The 15,750-nt window shown below is 53.4% G+C and overlaps 1 protein-coding gene across 5 annotated transcripts in view; it reads left to right on the forward strand.

Moving 5' to 3' along the window:
• Positions 1-387: 387 nt before the first annotated feature.
• Positions 388-15,750, forward strand: part of Pitpnm2 (phosphatidylinositol transfer protein membrane associated 2) — a 95,540-nt gene continuing 80,177 nt past the window's right edge. For all 5 annotated transcript variants that reach the window (XM_023720514.1, XM_023720516.1, XM_012515740.2 and 2 more), the window contains exon 1: positions 388-484. The gene's annotated coding sequence lies outside the window, so the exon portion shown is untranslated. The remainder of the gene's footprint in view (positions 485-15,750) is intronic.

Raw genomic sequence — 15,750 nt, forward strand, 5'->3', positions numbered from 1 at the left:
CATCTGGCCCTGCCCCTTGAGCCACCTGCTGCTTCTTAAGCAGTGACCGCTCCATGATTTACATGAGGCTTTGGGGGGACATCTAGATACAAACCATAACAGAAGACAACCCCCAGAAAGCAACTGTGTGTGCTGGGGGTCAGTTCTGGTCCCTGTTCACCAGTTCGGGCTAGGCACATTGTCCCTGAATGCTCCCTTGAATGGGTCCCTCTGTAAATGGACACCCCTCGTTTAGCTATCCCTCATTGGATCCTCTTGTTCTGGGGGGACTTCTGGTCTCTGTTGCTCAGGGTGAGGCCTGGCTCTGCCGGCTTTCCCATCAGTTGGCCCAATGAGGGAGTTCAGGGTTCTTATTGCCTCTCCTGTTGGCTTCTCTCCACAGAACGCCGGCATATGTGTCCTAGCCCCAACACCCTTCTGTGGGCCTACTGATCCATCTCTGTTCCGGTGGCAGCAACACTGGCAGAACTGCTCAGATCCAGAGGTAAGGCCTGATAACTGACACAGTGACCTTGGGCTTTTAGTGCTGGGGCCCTGGTCTTTGAAGTTTTTAGGGTACAGAGGGTTTTTATTTTCTTTCTTCTCTTAAAAGCCTCATTAGCTAATTAATGCTGGCTAGATTGTTTATTGATTTTGCTCCAGGCAGTATTGACTTATCATCACTGATCAGGAAGGATTGATGCTGCTCCTCTGGCCAGCTCAGATGCTCAGGCTGGCCCTAAAACCTTGGTGGTTGCTGTTCTTCCACTTATAATAGGGTACCCAGGGTGGCTTTTGGCTATTTGTTCTCCAGCGTCAGTCTGACAGCCCTGCCCTCAGGACATGGGACAGGGGAGGCAGGAGTTCTGCCCTGAAGACACCAGCTCTTTCCAGGCTGGGAATCCTGGCCTCCAACTACCTCCCAGCCTTGGTGATGGACAGAATCTGGGTTGTTCCTTCACCCTGTTGCCCATAGGCCACCATCAGTGACCCAGAAAAATAACAGTATTTTCACAGGCAGCATCATTCTGGGCATACTTCCTGCAGAGCAGACAACTGAGGCCAGCACATTGGCTATAAGGTCAAGGTAGAGATCAAGTGACCAGGTGCTTTGTGCCCTGCCACCACCCACTGCCACTGAGAGCAGAACTCAGCACCCCTGTCCCTGCCCTGGCTTCTTGTCCATGCCTTTTTGCATGCCTCAGTCTCACCCGGCCATTTTCCTCACACCAAAGAGCAGGAGGCAAAGTGATTTTCCCTCTCCTTTCTGGAACTCTCATGCTCCCTTGTTGGGGTATTCTTTGAGTTACATGAGTTTGTGGGGCTCAGAGGCTGGATGTTTCATTTATGGAAGCTGAGGAAGCTGAAAGAGGGGGGCAGTTCCATGTCCCCAGCCTTCGTGGAGCAAGGGCGGTGGCCCTTCAGTGCACCAGTCCTGCAGAACCCCACAGTAGCCCTACACAGTCATCATCAGAGTCCTGTTTTACACGAGGTACCTGAAGCCAAGCTTCAGAGATTGATTATGTCATGCTGCCAATCACACAGCTGCTCCGCGGTGGGATCGGGACTGGACCCCAGGGCTAGAAGCACAAGGTCTGCTTTCTGAACTCCCACCCTGCCTTCTTTTTGGGTCCTCCCCTCCTCAGAGGCAGGCCTGTGGGGCCTCTTGGGCTTATGGGGCTCAGTGAGCATGGCCCCCTCTCTTCTGTATTTTCAGGCTGGCACCGTGGGCTGTTTTCTTTTCTAATTGCTCATTCTCCTCACTTGCCGTGAAGAGGCCTCCAAGTGCTAAGGAGAGAGTGCTATGTTTTTCTGTTTTGTTTTGTTTTAATTCACTTCCTAAGGTGTCTCTGCTGCCAGGAGTGGGTGTGGGCTGGGTGGCGTAGTAACCCTCAGCCCAGCTCGAGGTTTCTGTGATAGTCATTATAGTTCCGTGCGGTCAGATCCCTGTGGTTGTGCCTACGCTGACGGATCTCATCTCAACTCCAGCCAGGGCCTGGGGTGAGTGTCTGTGTCCTGCTCTGACAGCCTTACTGCTGATATCGCTTCTTGGAGCCCCAGTGAGCCTTGGCTTCCTGTTTCCTTTTGCGCAGGATGAGGTTCTTTTCCTGCTCAGCAGCTGCATTCCAGAGATCAGTGGGTTTGCAGAGGTGATGGGCTCTCAGCCCACTTCACGTGAGGCCCTTGCTGGGACCCAAAGCATCCTCAGAGAATTCTATTTATAGATACTTGGTCGGTACTGGGAATGTTCTAGGAGCCAGGACTGCATCTGTGAGCAGTGCATACAGGGGTACCACGTGGAGTGGGCACCCTGGTGTGCCTTCACTTTGCTTGTGCAGTCCTGCACTGTAGCCCCACTTCCTGTCCCTGCTTCAGGCTCCTGTCCCCCTGCCAACCCACTTCAAACACGACCTTCTCTCAAAATCTCCTTGAAAGCCTCTGGTCCCCATCAGCCTGCTCTACCTACTATGGATTGGCACAGCATAATGCTGTACCTTGGATAGAATTCATGGCACTTAATGCCCTGAAATATTTGGGGATCTGTGTGTGCTATCAGCTTAGGAACCCTGTGATGAGGGGACATGCCTCCCTGTACCCCACTTCATTCCCCAGATACAGGACTAGAGAGCTCGGACTTCCCGCTTGAGGTCCTTCTAGTACCTTCTTGTCTCCAGGCCCTGGAGCATCCCTGGGAATTTGTAGCTGGGATTGTCAGAAAAGTGGCTGGGTGGAGGAAGGAAGCCCTCTAAGACAGCTGAGGACTGAGAAGAGTTCCTCCCCTGTCCTCTCCTCCACAGGGGCTGAGGCAGGAAAGTGCCCAAGGGGCCAAGTTTATTTTTAGAGACACTCCTGCTCCAGAGGAGCACAGAGCCTTCCTTCCTGAAGGTGGGGTGGAGGTGGGGGGCAGCTGAAGCCGTGTTTCTCAGTACAGCCTGGCCGCTTTCTGCATCTGCTGGACCCAGGGACAGAGCATCCATCAGAGAGAAGAGTCCCAACTGAGAGCCCTGGCCCTCAGCATCCTGCTCAAGGTTGAAGACAGTTGCCATCTCAGTGTCCTTGGGGTAGAGCACAGCAAGGAGGTCTCAGTCTGGGCTTTCCTTCCAGTTTCCTGCCATTGTCTCCAGGGTGAGCTTCTTACAAAATGTCGTGAGGTGGAGCTCAGACCAAAGCTGCAGGAGCTATGGGTCCTGTAGTAGCGCTGTACACCACCACCTGCCAGCCTCAGCTTCCCCAGCCTTGGCATGAGCCCACACCCAGGTGCTGCTTCTTTGTGCCAGCCAAGCCTCCCATCCCCCTTCCTGGGCAGTCTCTGCCCCACTCAGGAGCCTTGTGGATAGGCTGTCTTGAGAATCATGTTAGGATTCCGTGTGGGCCTGCGCAGGGGACCAAAGCCTGGAGAGGGCTACATGGCATCATGCCATGGAGCACAGATGCTGCCCAGAGGTCCCTGACATCTTTTAGCATGTCCTGAGGTTTTTGCTGCCCCTTTCTGTGCTGGTGAAAGACGGGCAGGGTCTGGACCCTGGTCATGCCCTGGTCAACTCTGTCATCTTGCACCTCTGCTGACTTCTCCTGTCTACATGTTGTGACCCACACCCAGCACTGCTCGGGCTGCAGGAGATTGCAGCCAACCCCTTTTAGGTCTCTCTCCTTGTCCCATGCCCCAGAGCTTCCTTTATTGTGTTTGTTTAGGGGGAGCTCAGCCAGAAAGTCATTTACTTCTGATCAAGTGCCAAAGCTACCTTTCTTGGGCTTGTATTTCTGGCTACTGCTTGTAGTCACCTGTTGGGGTTGCCCAGGCATGACATGCTTTTGGAGAGATGGATATAGGAGTGCTTGGTGGACTGTGAGGCTGCACAGCTGCCTCAGCTGTGGGTGGGGACTTCTCTGGAGTTCAGGTGCAGTTCCCCATGCAGGAAGCCCCTTCCCACCACTTTTCTTCCCCACTTCCATCTCTGTTGGCTTAGCTCTGATAAGCCAACTCAGGTTTCCGCCAGACCTGAGTCCATGGCCCCAGTTCACCTGGCTAGGAGGCATCCTCTAGCCTCCTCTTGTGAACCCGCTCCTTATGCCTTGAAGTCGCTGGGTGCAGTCAGTGGCAGCTTCTAGGTCTGTGTCGCCCCTGTTGTTTCCTTGCTTTCTTTTTCATACTTTCTTAAGATCTCAAACAACCAAATAATAAACAGATAGTAAAATATCGAAGGCCATCCAGTGGTGCTCAACCAAACAAACAGGGAAAAGGTGGCCTCCCAAGATGGGGCTTGAAAGCAAAGGCCTGAAAGGGATGAGGGAGTGAGCCAGGAAGTCCTCCTGGGAGCATGCAGGTCGAGGGCCAGTCTGTGCGAAGGCCCTGAGTCAGGGGTTGTTCTGGCTGCTCAAGAAATTGGAGTGAGGGAAGGAGGGAAAGGAAGACGTTGATCAGCCAAAGATGGGGTTGAACACATGAAGCCCTGGTTTGAGGCACCTGTGGAGAACTGGTCTTAGATCACCAATGCAAGGTCAGGCACAGTGTGTACAACCACCACATACCCCAGTAAATATTGGCCAGAGCCTATTCCTACCACATTTCAATGTACTACTTAGTCTCTAAGGTAGAAATGTATTTATTTATTTTACAGTGCTGAAGATTGATCCCAGAGCCTTGCACAATCAAGAAAAATGGTCTTGATTGAGCTACATTCCCAGCTCTTGTTTTTGACAAGATTTTGCTAAGTTACCTAGGCTGGCTTTGAACATGTGACTCTTCTGACTCAGCCTCCTCAGTAGTGGGTCCATCTTTCTTGCTGAGAGGCTTCCTTGCATTTCACCAGTGTGACTTCTCGTGTGATTCATTAAAAGAAGAATGTGGGCCTGTCCCTGTTTTTGACTTGCAAGGCTACTCTAATGATAGGTTTTATGGTGTCCTGGGGCCAGTAGGATATAGGAGGAGGCCTGCAAGGTTCCCAGCTTGGTAAAGAAAAATCTGGGTGTCATCTTTGGGCTCTTCAGTGCCATGGCTTCCTGGGAAAGGTGGAGAAAGATTTTGTTTTTGGTCTCTTGGGAAAAGTTGAATCTATTGGCCAAAGGGGAAACAAAAATTTTTCTTTCAGCCTTTAAGTTGTTTTGTCTCCATCACACTAAATGTGCTGCTGAGGAAGGATAAGTTGGGCATTTCTGCCACTGATTATTAGCCACCTCTGAAACTGCCCTTGTAGTGATGGGCGCCCAGGGGGCCACTTCTCTTCTAGGTGATGGGTGTCAGGGTGATCACGTGATCAAAGCTTGCCACAAAGGGTGAGGTACTAGAGATGAAGCATGAAGCTTCCTGTGTGTGTGTTGAGGGGGACAGAAAGAAACCACAGAAAGCTCCCTTCCCTAATGGAACTTAGGACAGCATCCTCACCCCAGAGCATAAGTCCCTCAGCCACACCCTTTGTCCCCCAGTGCTCCAGCCCCTCCACTCAGCTGCTCCCTCCTCTCGGCTACAGCGTTCTCACACACACTGCCCAGGGACTCCCAGCCTCTCTGCAGTGATTCTAAGATACCTGAGATTAGGGGGTGTGCCCAGGTTGAGCCCCCCAATGTGGTGTGTTTTAAGACTCACATCTCTCCTCATGGCACCCATTTCCCTAAGAGGAAAGTCTTTTCTGGCTCTCCCCTGGGTGCAGCAGGGATCTCTGATGGGAGCAATGGCCACACTGGACTGACAGGTGTTTATCACCTCTTTGTGTCTGAGCTTGGCTACATATGGAGGTTAGAGAAAATAGGGCTGTACTTTGAGGGGGCTTGGAAAGGAGAACCATCCCTCCACTGTCCCTGGAAATCAACCCCTCCTTGGTGCCTGAGGTCTCTTTGACTCCTTCCCTGCTTGCTCCGGTTTCCATTAAAGGGAGAAGGCCTTGGGCTAGTGACACATTCCCTCACTGATACTTTATTGTGGATAACTTTACTGAAGGGAACGGATAGCAGAGTGCATTGGTGAAAATAGGTGGGGTGGGGGTACACGGTGTTGTCTCAGGAGGGGGAACCTTCTGCATTGCAGAGTGGCCCAGGGTTGTCCCATCTGATGTCTTACTCAGGGCACTTCTGAAGAACTGTGTGTATTTCTTGGAACCATTAAGGGATCTCTAAAGTGTGGGTTCAGCTTGAAAAGTTGAAGTGGCCAAAGGGAAGACATCAGAAGAGGACAGTTGGATAGAGCCTCATGGTAGTGTTAGACACTTAGTAGGTCCTCAACAAAGAACTGTCCCCTTCTGTAGTGTGATGGCTGATGCAGGCTCGGGAGAGGGTGCTGAGGTCACCTTGGTCTGATCCCCTTACCTCTCTATGTCTTGGGCCCCCACCTGTGAAGTGGGGATCATGTCAGGACCTCCTACACATCATCAGGGGATTAAATGAGTTGTAGGTCAGGGTTGGGCAAAGTGTCCTGTGATTGTTCCCAGCAGCGAGCACCAGACACACCTATGAGTGCTGTTCTCAGCAGGTGTGGAGGAGCCTATCAGCTGCTGCCTCCAGTACTGCTTCCTGCTGCCACTGCCCCCCCCCCCACCGCCGCCGCCAGAGGCCTCCGGCTAATGGAGCCAGCACCACGCCTGTGGCTTTCTCCCACCCTGGGGTGCTAGCTGGAGTGGCAGTGACTTAGGGATCTGAGAGGTGAGGGGTAACCTGGAGTAGCTCTGGCCAGGGAGCGTCCAAGCCAGGAGCATGGCAGGCACTGGGCACCAGGTGTCCATGAACCCCTCAGGAGTAGTTGGGTCATTCGAAAGCCGAAGTGCTGGTGCTCTGGGGCAGAGACCAGCCCACAGCAGCGTACATTGGTCTGCTGTGCCCGGGCTCCCTCCTCATGTTTGTAGCTGACTTCCTGGCCAGGCCACCACGAAGCATAGGTCCACCATCTGAAATCTGTGCTCAGAAATCTCAGTGCTGTAGTGTGGTGCAGGGCCTGAGGGCCTTGCCAGCGCGAGTGACTCAGGTAGCCTGTGCCCCCGTCTCCCCTCATGCTGGCAAATCACAGAGAGCAGCAGCCTCCCAGCCTGGTAGCACTGCGAGTCCTTCAAGGACTATGGGGAGGCAGATCCAAGGGCACCCAGCTGTGCCTTTCACCCTCACCATCCAAGGGAGACCTGGAACAGGGCTCTATCTTTACCATTTTGTTTTCAAAAGCAGCTGGCTCTGGGTGAGCATGAAGGATAGAATTAGTTCACACTCTCATCTAGCAGATGCTTACTGCATCAGCAGTGGTGTCCAGTGAAGAACATGCCCTGTGGCATAGGGGGCAGAGGCAGAGCGGCGTTGTCAGTGTAGGACTCGAGGGAGCACGGAGTGCAGCCAGAGCAGAAGAACGCAGCAGTTGACTCCCTGGTGGGGAAGATTTCTTAAAAGACACACTATTAGCTGGGCTTTGAAGGGTGCAGAGAAGTTTAACAGGAGAGAAGCGAAAGGTAGGGGGAGCAGCACAGACCAGCATGCTTTAGTACCCAGCATGCTTGGTGGTTTGGGGAATATCAGACAGTCCCAGGATGTTGAAGTGTGGGGGCAGAGGGTGGTGCAGAGGCTAGCAAAGGGGCTGGGCACAAGCTTGGATTTCAGGAGCAGAGAGATTCGTGGATTCAGGAGCCCACAGGGTTCAGGGGACTTACTTATTACCGTTATAATTATTTCTGTGCTTATTCCCAGCAGGGAGGAGCCTCCCCTTCTCCCTTTTCTCCCTTCACAATGGAGTGTCTTGACACCCCCAGCCCTGCTCTCCCTGGATCTGTTGTCCCCGGTCCTTGTCCTGCTTACCTCCCTCCTTGCTGCAAGCCCCAGCCTGTTCCAGGCCTCTGCAGGACTCAGGGCAGGATTCTCCTGAAAGCATCTCCCCAGCTCTGGACCAGTCCTTCCCACTCCCAGCCAGGATGGGAAGAACCATGCTTGAGGGGGACCTCGGAATACAGATGCTGTCCCTGGGAGTCCTCGAGTAGGATCCCACCCAGTACTGGCTCTACATTTTTCAGATAAGGGAGGATATGGAGCCCCTTGCTCACCGTGCTGTTAACAGTAAAGCTAGGGTTTGAACAAGGTTTGTCCTTAGACTACAGGGGGAGTCCTTCAGTCACCCCTGCCCCTGTGAGGTCCTCATTGTGGCTGTCAGCTGGGCATTACAAGTGGATGCTGAAGCTGCCGAGCAGGAGTGGGGGTTTCCAATATGCCAGCCCCTAGCTCCCTCCTTGGCAGCTGGGCTATCTCTGCATCTTTCTCCCTACTGGGATGGGAAATAAGAACAAGACCTGTGCCAAGTCTGAGTAGAGGGGCAGGGCATCAGAGTGACTCCTGCAAGCCCAGTGTTGCAGATGACCTGCTTTCTGTGAATCTCTGCCTGCTGCCCCCGATTCTCCTTCCCCAAGCTGGACGGTCTGCTCTGATTAGCACACTGACGTCAGGAAACCATGTCACCTTTAGTCTCCCCTCATCCTGGCAGCTGTGATGTATCATTTTGGATGTGTCCCCTGTCTCACTACAAAGGGCTGAGGCCAGTAGGGAAAGAGGGATTATGTTGTTCCCATCTGGCTGTGGCTGCCTCCCCAGCTCTGTCCAGCTGTTCCCCATTCCCCACTGCCAAGCAGCAGATGTCAGGGTGAGGTCAGCCTGGGCGCTGGGGACCTGCCTGTCAGCTTCACGTGAATGTCTTCAAGGCTATTTCTAGCCTTGCCATTATCCCAACGGCTTCAAGCAATAAATATAGACATGGATTGAAAAGCCCCAGTGGCGGGCGGGCAGGCAGGCAGCACTGGGGAGAGAGTATGTGGATGGGGGCTTGGCTATAAATAAGCCTGCTGGAACACCTCCCCACCATGCCACCGCTGCAGGGCTGGCACGCGCGTGTGCTCCTGGAGCTCTGTCCTGCTGACTCCCTGCCAGCCCATGCATGGGCCTTGGGGTCGAGGGGAGAGGAGGCGAGGGAGGGGAGGACACACAGGCACTCCTCCAGCAGGGCAGACTGCTGGAGGCCTTTCTCCTCAGTGCTTTGGAATCATTTAAGGAAGGGGAATGGCACAGTGGTCCAGCTGGAGTCCTGGGACAGCCATGTGGCAGAGAAAGTGTGGAGAGCAGTGGTCCCCTAGTTTCCTGGGCCTCACTATTGCTGCAGAGGGGCTGGGTAGACAGGAGCTCTAGGTGCCACTGGTAGCTTTTACTGACCTCATGCGTTGTCTTTGTAGTCTCTGCCCTGCCTGGATCCAGACACTTGACAAGAGCACAGCTTTGTTTATCTTCTGGTCCTGGGCCCTACAAACAGGCTCTAGGCTGGCCCGCCTGGGGCCCTTGTTTAGGCTAGAGTTGCAGGGGCGGGGATCCAGATGTTCCCTGGCCTGCAGCCGGCTCCCCCTCCCCTTCCTCAGCCTTTTCTTTCTTCCTTCCTTGACATCCTTTCGGTTCCTTTCCTGCTGCTTTCCCCCTCCCACCTTTCCTCCGCCTGCTCTTAGCTGGAAGCAGATATCTGGGGCTGCACCAGGGGGGTGAACCTGCACCCTAGAGACACTTCTTGAAAGAAAACAAGTTGGTAAGCCAGCAAGGAACCCAAGAACTCACTGCAAATGAAGGACTGTTGCTTTGCAGTGCTGGATTGAGGGAAGTGGTGTCCTGTGAAGCTGGTCTCCTCCTGAGGTCTCAGTTAAGCAGGGCTGGTGACAGCAGGAGTATAAGAGCTAGGCCTAGCTCTGGGGAGGAGTGTCTTGCATGAATATTTGACCCTCCACAGAAAGAGAGCTGCCATTGTGTGGCAGCGCTGTCAGTCCCTCAGAGGAGAGTTTAGTGTCCCTCCTCTATGCTTTAGGGCTTAACATGGCAAAGGGAACCACAAGGCGTATGTACAGACCTGCATGTGGTCTCTGGGCTCACCAGGGCTGTCTCCCAGTCTCAAGGAGCCTATGGGTCACTGGAGGGGACTGAGCTGCAGGCAGTGGTGATGCCCATGGCAGTGCCAGGTCTGGTTGGAGTGGGAGGGGTCTGCTGGGCCCAGGAATGCCAGGTTCACTCACACAGAGGAAAGTTTGGATGGAAGCCGGAGAGGGCATCCAGGCAAAGGCCCCAGCCCATGCAAAGGCCCAGGGGCAGTGGAGGGAGGCAGCATAGACTCCTATCCATGACAACCAGGTTGGGGGCCATGCTGGGAGGCTGAGCTGAAGGCAGGGCAGGGATACTTGTGTACAGGTTAAGGAATTCAAATATTGTCTGGAATCAGGCTGGGGGGTGAGGGGCTTTCACAGAAGAGTGGCACATGCTGATGTATTAAAAGTTCTTCTTGACTTTGCAAGGTAATAGGTTGGAGCTGGGGGTTGGGTGGGGGAACCAGGCTGGTTGGTGACAGCATCAGGATGCCTTGCTTTGTTGAGGACCTGAAAGATTTTGCTTTTCATGGGGCCTGTAAAGCTGGGGTGTGCACATGGGTGCAAGCCCTAGTGACAGTTATTTCTAAAGATGGCAGCACTGAGCAATCATCAGCAGGGGCTGCCAAGGGGCCTGTGCTGAGCACAGAGCTGTCAGTTCTGATTTTCTTGGCTCTCCTTCTCACTGGAGGGGTGACTCTGTCCAGCAAGCTTGGCCCCTGCCAGTAGCTGGGTCTGGAGCAGAGATAACAGAGTCCCATGAGACCAGACGGGGCTTGCTCGCCAAGCCCCCTGATGCAGCACTGCGCAGGCCTTACACTGAGAGGGCCCTCGGGCCTGGACACGTCTGCTCACAGAACCCAGAAGCTAGTTTGGCTGCATAAATATTCCCATGTATGTGGTTCTGCGGGTGTGGACTGATGAATAGAGTGAGAGAAGGAAGGACTGGGGGGCTGCTATCTCTCCCAGGGGACAAGCGGTGTTTGTGAAGAGCTCAGCAAGAGAAGCTGCAGGGCTGCTGTTTTAGATGTTGAAGCTAGAGCTAGAGCAGGGGCTTGTACTGGATGCTCAGTCCTGGGCCTCCTTTCTCAGATGAGGAAACTGGTGGCTGGAATTGGGGGAGGGGACACAGGTCCAGAGGTGCATGTGGCACTCAGCACAACTGGTCTTTCCCCCCTGCCCAAAGTGGGGATTGAACCCAGGGCCTTTGTACTAAGCTTTGTTTTGAGATAGGGTCTAAGTCACTAAATTGCCCAAGCTGGGCTCAAACTTGCCATCTTCCTGTCTCAGCCTCACAGTATGCTGAGATTACAGGTACCTTCCACTGTGTTGAGTTTAAGCTGCACTTGAAAGGAGATGGTGGCATACAAGGGAAACTAAGGCTCAGAAAGGCCATGACTAGAAGGACCACAGAGCTGGTGGTAGTGTGGGGGCATTCTCTTTACTGTTATCCTCCCCGCAGGTATGTTGTATCCACCAGGACAATGGGAAGGGGTCTGCTGGAGGCCAGGGTCCAGCTGGACAACCTGACTAGCCACTGTGGGCTTAGGTCTCCCTCTGTCAGGGAGCTGAGAACATGGCTGAGTCTGGTGTTCACAAGCACAATATGGATTTCTTGGTTCTTCATTGGGCACTTTCAGATGTCTGAGGGCAGGGCCTGTGCTAGCACCAGAGGGTTGGGGGATACTTTGGGGAGCCTTCTATTTCTTCCTCTTGTCCTTGTTTGGCCTGCAGACCCTAACCCAGGCTTGGGGAAAGCCTTGCTTACCTCTAGGATAGAGAGAGAGAGAAGTCTGTTTTACCAGGTGCTTTCTGGGGACCAGTGTAGGTAAATATGTGGTCACCTCCCCACGAGCTGCCATCCCATCACATCTTTTCCTCCCCCGAAACTTGTCTGGAGCCCACCTTTGTGAAGTTGAAGGCAACTGGAGGACCCCACACCATCCCAGCCTGAGTTCAGGAGTGTAGTCCAGCCTTTGATGCATCTATGCAGATGGGGGGTGGTGATTTATGGTGCCGGGGTGGGGAAATTCCTCCAATTGCCAGCTTCCTGGATTCTTGGTTTTTCTGGCTGGTGCTGGAACAGCTGTTTGGATAACATCCACTGAGGACTCGGCTGGCTTTTCCGGGCCTGAGCAGCTGATAGAGACCTCAGTGTGCTATGCATCAGCCAGATGTGTGGGATTCCAAGCCTCACAGGCTCACTACTGTCACCAGGCTCAACATTAGGCCTGCCAGGTGAGGACGCGGGGCCATTCGGGAGCTGACCCAGGTTGCCTCTCCTGGGAAGCCTGGGCTGGCTTCTTGGGGCTCCACATTCCCTGGACACTTCAGCTTCTTCCCCTCTAACTGTTACTGAGCTGAGGCCCATCTTCTATACCTGTCAGCCCAGCTAATGAGGCCACAAGGAGGCATGGATTTCTGAGATGAGTCAGCCAGCTTGGCCAAGCAGGCAGCGCCATAGTAGAAGCTTGAGACCCCACAGTGTGACGAACGCCATAGTATGTCCAGTGAGCCTAAGCATTTGAAGATGCTTTATGTCTACACAGCTGTGCCAGGCCTCTCATGAAGCCTCTCCCGCAGCATTGGCTCAGCCCCACGAGTCTCTTGCTTAGATTACTGGCTTTGTCCCTGAGACCAGGGTTGACCTCAAGATTACAGGTGGGAATGCCTGTGCCCAGTTTGGCTCAGCATCATTTCAGGAACTCCTCAGAGTCCTATTGACCCACAGCCAGAGCCTTATCTGATCAGTACTTCCCAGCTCTCGAGACTTGGATGCTCTGAGCTGGTAGAAAGCAACTGGGACCTGACAAAAAACAATGGCTGGGTTCCTTGTTTCTGTGAGGACCAGGACAGTGGCTGTTTCTTGTTGTTGTCTTACAGATAAGAAGCACCCTCTCTCTTGCAGCCCTGTTCCTTCACAATCCAATTGGATGTCTGTATTTTGCTGCCTTTTGTCTCAAAAAGAGTAGGAAGGTTCAAAGAAGTAGCCAGCACGTTCTGCTGAGGTTATGGCCCATCTGCCCGGAGCTCTGGCTCCATCGTGGCCCTGTGGGGCTGTGTCATTCCCCAGTTCTCCCACCCTGGCTGGCCAGGGGTTGGTGCTTCAGAGCTGAGGGCGTGAGCTGCAAGTGAACCTGTTTGTGGAGAGCTGTGCGATAGCGGGGTGAGGGGACACAGGCCCCAGGGGACTCCACTGTAGCATCTTCTTTAGTAAGTCACCAATGATTGTTGAGGCTTGTTTCCTGCACTTTAAGGTAGGCTTTGTTGATATGTAGGTCACATACCAAACAATCCACTCACTTAAAGCATTCAGTTCAATGGTATTTTGAACATTCACAGTTGGGTGACCATCACTACAATCTGCACATTTTTATCACGCCAAAAAGGAACCTGTTGACATCCCTCATTTCTCCCCACGGACCTAGCTCAGCCAGCCTCTAGTCTACTACTTTCCCCATGCATTTGCCTGTTCTGGAATTTCACTGAAATGGGATCCTGCAATATGTGACCTTTTGCATCCAGCATGTGTCATTGGCATGATGTCTTCAAGTTCATTCATGTTGTACAATTGATTAGAGCTTCATTCTTTTTTATGGTGGAGTCACATTCTGTCATAAGCCCAGAACAAATCTGATGACAAGTGCCTTCTGAAAGGGTGACTTTCCATCTTAAATATAGTTCTGAGTGGGCTAGGGGATGAGGGACAATGCAGTGGTGAATGTCAACCACAGAAATTTAGCTTCCTAGAGGGAGTCCTGGGGGCCAGAGGGAGAAGTTGAGCAGGGAAGTGATGTCTGATGTCCTTGTTTGAGTTAGCCACCCAGAGGGGAGCGGGAGGGGAGCAGACCTGGAAGGAGCAGGTCTCTTGCAGATTTCCTGGCAGCCCTTTTCTCTTTCAGAGATCTGGCCGGGGAGGAGAGGGCTCTGCCAAGGCGCACGTGCCTCTGCTGGATGCCTCTGCCAGCAGAGGCTGCTGGTCTGAGGCCCGGAACTCTGGAGCCCCTTACCTGCCTGACCTGAGGGGCAGATCTGAGGCCTGGAGGAGCTGAGCATCGTAGATGAGGAAACGCCTGAGATTAGCACCAACCTGATTGATAACAGCTGGGGATGAGGCCGAGGGTAGTTAAATATTTGTTTGATTCTGCTCTGATGGTCTGTCTTTTCAAACAGTGACTCAGTCCTGTTTATGTTGTAGTGTGGCAGGGTTTCCTGGAGAGTGAAGTCCTTTTATAAAAGAACATCCCCTCTTTGGGGCCATACCAGAGCCACAGCTGGTTCTTGGGCCCAGAGGCTGCAAGCATTCCATGTGGAGCCTGGCTTACCACCCAGGACTCAAGGGCAGTGTACCCAGGATCCCTCAGGTTCCAAAATAGTGATAAAGTACTGTGACTCTCTCTAGTGCAGGTCCCTCAAGAGAGTCTTGCACATTTTTCTTCCCCCTGATATGGCCTGCAGGGGTGGTCTCTGGCTGGAGTGGGCAGGCAGTTCTGAGGGTGCAGCTTCTCTATGTAACTGGCAGCTGGAGAGGAGACCTGTCTTCTGTGGGGGAATTCAGCCTTGCCCCTGTAATCTTTGGGTAGACAATAGGGAGCTGCCTGCCCTGGTTGAGTCAGCCAGGCTCCTCACAATATCATTCATAATTAGCACTGTCTCTTCAAAATGACTGGCAGAGCTGCCCTCAGCGCTTGTTTAGTGTGGGGGCATTCTCTGCATCTGTGCCTTGGGGGACGGGAGGTGGTCCTAAGGGTGGATGGTGAGGGGACTCTGTCTCCACTTCCGACACCCGCCTTCTCCCACTGAGACCTGTGCAGGCCAGGTGGAACCCGCATTGGTGTCCTGGAGCCCTAGGTGGGGAGGTTAGTTAGGTAACAGATTTCAGCATTTTTTCCTCCTTGTCTGTAATAGTGAGAACTGAGCAGGGGACCCTGATAAGACTCACTCAGGGTATATTGCAGGACCAGGAGATCCTGGCAGCTGGCAGGATGAACATGTTTTTCACCTGAGCCTGCACCTTCAAGCCACTGTAAATTGTGCTTCCCATGAGGTGGCACCTGCGGCTGCAGGTCACTTAGGTACCCTGCACAAGTAGCCTCCTAATGAAGTGGCTGAAGGACCAGGATCCTGCTGTGAAGTTAGGCACCTAGGCAGGAGGCAAGGTGGTAGACTGAGGGAATGCTCCTTGCTGTTTCTGTAAGGCCACCAGCAGCCAGGTGGCCTGGCCCTGGTGGCAAGGATGTGACCATGTGAGTGGCCCAACCCCCTGCTACTTCTCCCAGCTGCTGGGTGCCTGCACTGTCTGCTCACCATCTCACTCACTACCAGTTGTTCTGTCTGCCAAGAAAGCTACCAGGAGGCTCAGGCCTGTGGGGACCTACAGGAGCCTCACGCTGTGTGTGTGTGTGTGTGTGTGTGTGTGTGTGTGTGTGTGTGTGTAGGGGAACAAGAGCAAATGAAGATGTGAGCTTCCCTATGGGCTCAAGCAGCCACAGGTCTCTGCTGAGTGCTTGCCTGTGTGGCCACGCAGGCTGTGTCTCTGTGGCCTTGTCTCATCTTTGAGCAGTCCAGGAAAGTGGGTGTCAGTGACCCATTTCAGTTTGCAGATGAGGAAGTGCAGAGAGAGGCCATGACTGGACCAGACGTTACAGGCCTGGCTTTGGGCTCCCTTTAAGGCTATGCTACCCATGGAAATTGTCTAAAGCTAGCTGTTCAGGACTGGGTCTTAGCTAGTCTTTAACTATATGTGCCATCTGGGACACATTCCTCACCTGGGAGCGCCTAGTGAAGGTGAACTATTCCTCCCAGAGCTGCCTCAGAAGTGTAAGGAAAGGGTCCAGGTCCTGCGTCAGGAGCACCTTCCACCTGGAGACAGGAGGTCTGGGAGGCACTGGTCTTGCCTCATGGCCATTCCCTGTGCCATCTCCTC

Source organism: Octodon degus, unplaced genomic scaffold, assembly GCF_000260255.1.
Source record: "Octodon degus isolate 3935 unplaced genomic scaffold, OctDeg1.0 scaffold00076, whole genome shotgun sequence".
Lineage (NCBI taxonomy): Eukaryota > Metazoa > Chordata > Mammalia > Rodentia > Octodontidae > Octodon > Octodon degus.